This window comes from Amphibalanus amphitrite, unplaced genomic scaffold (genome assembly GCF_019059575.1).
Source record: "Amphibalanus amphitrite isolate SeventyFive unplaced genomic scaffold, NRLGWU_Aamphi_draft 000247F_arrow, whole genome shotgun sequence".
NCBI classification, from domain to species: domain Eukaryota; kingdom Metazoa; phylum Arthropoda; class Thecostraca; order Balanomorpha; family Balanidae; genus Amphibalanus; species Amphibalanus amphitrite.
In genome coordinates, this window is record NW_024881742.1 from 750,656 (window position 1) to 755,614 (window position 4,959).

A 4,959-nucleotide genomic window follows, 5' to 3' on the forward strand; every position below is an offset into this window, starting at 1 on the left:
CAGCCTGATGTTGGCTGAGTTCGCCCCACAAATACCACAATTTTGAAACTCAATTCCAGTCTACAGCTGTTAAAATATCACCTGTAATCAAAAAGGTATTGCCTACAAAAAGCATTAACACATTCATCAAAAAAGCAAGAACAAAAAGAACTTGAATTACTGAAATGTGTTTCTGAAGATTGCACAGTGAGCAGCAATCACATTTATCACAAGCGTTAACTTCTTATTTTCCACATTCTCCTAAAATGTTGCAGGTACCAACCAAATAATGAACTATAGATAGTCACAAATCACAATATAAAAAAACTACAGATTCGGCCATGTTCCTAACTGAGGAAGCGAGATCAACATCAGCTTTTTCCTATCCGCCAAGGCCATCCTACCGCTCGATGCCTCCGACACGGGTTCGTGTCGGAGGCATCGTGTCGTGTCACTCGTGACCCGGGGTAGCATTCACCGCCGTGTGACCAGACAGGCTGACATGCTGGAGAGACCTGTAATACGGACGGAATCGGGACGCCGACGATTTCTGTTTTCTGCCGTCACGGGCTACAATGAATTGCCGCCGAGTTTCCACAACATGGGAACGCGAGAGTTCAGGCTAAAACTCCGCAAACATCTTCTGGCAAAACAACAAAACGAGTAGCGCGATGTACAAATGTGATGTGAGATGAGTGTGTGTGCGTGAATGTGTGTGTTAGTTGTGCAACTGAATCCCGATGTTCCGTTTTTATGACATGTCAATCATAATAGCCATGTGTTCATGGACCGATTGCACGATGTGAATACATACATACATACATACAGCCATGGCTTGCTGGCTCGTTAGTAAGATACGAATCATGTAAAAATATGTGTTAATAACTCACTTATCCTGAGAAGTCACCAAATAATATGTACCTATGAAAACGATATAATATCCTCCCCCATCTCAAACGCAGGAACAAACACAAGGTTATCGATTTCGAAACAGATGCGCCATAACACAGTTTTAAACCAGCTGATTAAAACACTGCAAAAAAAGGTTTTAGGACTGCAACCTTCTGCCTCGTGAATGATTTTATTGATAAAAATAATCAAACACGATATTGAATTCCAATGAAATCAACACTGTGAGTGTTATTCACTACAAGAAAATTGATTTCTCTTGAGTGATTCAACCAAAAGGGCATATGAATAAATATTACGTCATCAGCTTACATCCTTTCTTTAGGGGACAGAGGATCTTAAAAGTCAATCCTTGGTTGTCTTTGCGCCACATTGCGCCACTTTGTATTCACTTCGTCTGCATGTTGTGTTTTCTTGTAAAGATAAGACAAAATGCCAGTTTATTTCATTTTCATTTCATTTTGGGACCAAAGTTAGGCTCAGAGCTACCTAACACCTGCCTTTTCAGATGGATTTTCAGTGTCAAATTATTTGTAGAGTATCTCAGACCACATCTCAGGACTCAAGGCCAGTTTCCAAACAATGTGTTTTGTGTTGTTTTGATTCTGCCTTTTGCCTAGGGAATGTTGCCATGAACATTTATTTATTTTAGTTATTGTATTATGCCTATTACCTACCATTAGACTTACTAATTGGTTAGTGCTTTTGCAACATGAATGAGTATTCTTTGTCTTCCTTTGATAGACCACAGTAGATTCTTGACAATTCTAATAAGAGCCAAACCTGTGAAATGCTGAGGTTCATGTGTTACCCCTACCCTTGGCAATGGAACTTCTACCACAAAATGTATTTTGCAGTGGCTAAGATTGCTGTTATTACAATTCAATAGCCTCTTAGTGTCCAAAGTTTGAATCATATGCTGATAATTTTTTTTTGTGTGCAAAATCAAAAATACCGGCATGCTACCGGCAAGACATGCCAGATACCACGAAAAAACCTGCGGTAGTGAAAATTACCGGCATGCCGGTAGTGCGGTAGGGAAATTTTGCAACTCTAATAGGCACCAATGTTTTCGTGGTACTGAGGGCACTTATTGGTAATGTGTTTCGATAGTGCCACTCAGCAAATTGAAGTGTCTGAAGTTTAGGCCAGGCGTGCACCGTGAGCAGCGCCACCGGGAATGTGGCGTCAGCTGATTGATGCGTGTGCTGCTTTTGAACAGTTGCGTACGGTACATATCGTTCACATTAAAAATTAACCAATGTTTCAAATTCTATTATTATAAATTGACACTTTATATTATTACATTGTGTCAAAATATAATCATTATAATGTGTTATTCAATGTATAATCAAGTAGCTATCAAAAGGCTTAAATTATAAATTGAGTCTTTACCAGTAAATAGAAATAGCATATTATCCGCGTAGTAAAGCATAGGCGTATTTGTGAGAAAATGGATAGAATTGAATTAGGCAGAGTCGCTTTCCTGGTTGATCTAATTTTGGCATCGCTTCTTATTTTACATCCGCAACTATATATTCCTGATGCCGAATATCCAGCGGCAGGCATAGACACAACACTTACGGCAGGGACTTTGATGCAAAACCGCTTCTGTAAATAAAATAACTCTGAAATGGTGCTGGTTGTCCACCTATTATCTCCAGTGTAAATGAAGGCCGAGAGAACGCGCTTTCTGAAAGTTTTAATTATATGACATCCCGGCGTACTGTACGTCGTCGTGAGCGACGTTTCACGGCCGCTGCTAGCACCCTCCCACCACACGCAGCGAAATCGGTTTCCACCATTAGAGTTCAGTGGTTTCCACATACATTTAAGAACTCGGACGCTCCAATATTGAATGACGTTAGCTGGTCTCTAAACCCAATGCAGTGACTTGTCTCAGACTTAACCTGACATCGACGTGACTTGTTGACCTACTGATGGAGAATGCACCAAAAAAATCTGTCTCGACCATCCATTCGGAAGTTTGATGAGGAGCCAAAAATCTGCATCCCTCCCAGCGATTCGTATATTCATCTCAATGCTTCAAGAAGTCCGGGTTAAAAATATGCGCACAAAACACACATTAACGACTTTAAAACGGAAACAAGCTTCACCACTCACACGCAAAACTGAGGCGAAACTTGAGCTGTCATTAATTGTATAAATGATAATGTGAATTTACCACGAGCACAGAGTAGTAACCAACAGCGCAGAACCAACATGCTCGGTCCGAACTCAGCTCTGCAAATATCAGTTCTCACCGCGCCAAACAGTCTCACAAACGGCAAATAACCGAGGTTACCACGATCACGAATGTGAATGATCATTGATCACCAATACCATAAAAGTCTTGCGGCACGCCGCCGCCGGCTCCCGCCACAGCCAGCACAGCGGCGCAGCACACAAAGCAGGGCCACGCTAAAGTCTTGCGGCACGCCACCGCCGGCTCCCGCCACAGCCAGCACAGCGGCGCAGCACACAAAGCGAGGCCACGCTAAAGTCTTGCGGCACGGCGCCGCCGGCTCCCGCCACAGCCAGCGCAGCACACAAAGCGAGGCCACGCTAAAGTCTTGCGGCACGCCGCCGCCGGCTCCCGCCACAGTCAGCGCAGCGGCGCAGCACACAAAGCGAGGCCACGCTAAAGTCTTGCGGCACGCCGCCGCCGGCTCCTGCCACAGCCAGCACAGCGGCGCAGCACACAAAGCGAGGCCACGCTTAAGTCTTGCGGCACGCCGCCGCCGGCTCCCGCCACAGTCAGCGCAGCGGCGCAGCACACAAAGCGAGGCCACGCTAAAGTCTTGCGGCACGCCGCCGCCGGCTCCCGCCACAGCCAGCACAGCGGCGCAGCACACAAAGCGAGGCCACGCTAAAGTCTTGCGGCACGGCGCCGCCGGCTCCCGCCACAGTCAGCGCAGCGGCGCAGCACACAAAGCGAGGCCACGCTAAAGTCTTGTGGCACGCCGTCGCCGGCTCCCGCCACAGCCAGCGCAGCGGCGCAGCACACAAAGCGAGGCCACGCTAAAGTCTTGCGGCACGCCGCCGCCGGCTCCCGCCACAGTCAGCGCAGCGGCGCAGCACACAAAGCGAGGCCACGCTAAAGTCTTGTGGCACGCCGTCGCCGGCTCCCGCCACAGCCAGCGCAGCGGCGCAGCACACAAAGCGAGGCCACGCTAAAGTCTTGTGGCACGCCGTCGCCGGCTCCCGCCACAGTCAGCGCAGCGGCGCAGCACACAAAGCGAGGCCACGCTAAAGTCTTGCGGCACGCCGCCGCCGGCTCCCGCCACAGTCAGCGCAGCGGCGCAGCACACAAAGCGAGGCCACGCTAAAGTCTTGTGGCACGCCGTCGCCGGCTCCCGCCACAGCCAGCGCAGCGGCGCAGCACACAAAGCGAGGCCACGCTAAAGTCTTGTGGCACGCCGTCGCCGGCTCCCGCCACAGCCAGCGCAGCGGCGCAGCACACAAAGCGAGGCCACGCTAAAGTCTTGCGGCACGCCGCCGCCGGCTCCTGCCACAGCCAGCACAGCGGCGCAGCACACAAAGCGAGACCACGCTAAAGTCTTGCGGCACGCCGCCGCCGGCTCCTGCCACAGTCAGCGCAGCGGCGCAGCACACAAAGCGAGGCCACGCTAAAGTCTTGCGGCACGCCGCCGCCGGCTCCCGCCACAGCCAGCGCAGCACACAAAGCGAGGCCACGCTAAAGTCTTGTGGCACGCCGCCGCCGGCTTCCGCCACAGCCGGCGCGGCACACAAAGCAGGGCCACGCTGAAGTCTAATCACCAGGATGCACGTACAGGCGCGCACGCTTGGCCTCCCGGCTGCAGGTAGGCTGCTCCTTTCGGAGACGTTCTCTGTCGCCGATGAGGCGCCGGATCTCACGTACCCGCAGCTGCGTCCTAGTCATAGCGTACTTCCTCAGTACGTATGGATGCAGCTGCGGGAACTTCAGCGCAGCAGCCTCGGCAAGTCGCCTAACGACGCCGGGGCCGCGGTCGACATCTCCTCCGTGCATCGTGGTGAACAGCACCTCCAGCTGCTCAACCTCATCGAGCCACCGCGCGCTGGGCACCG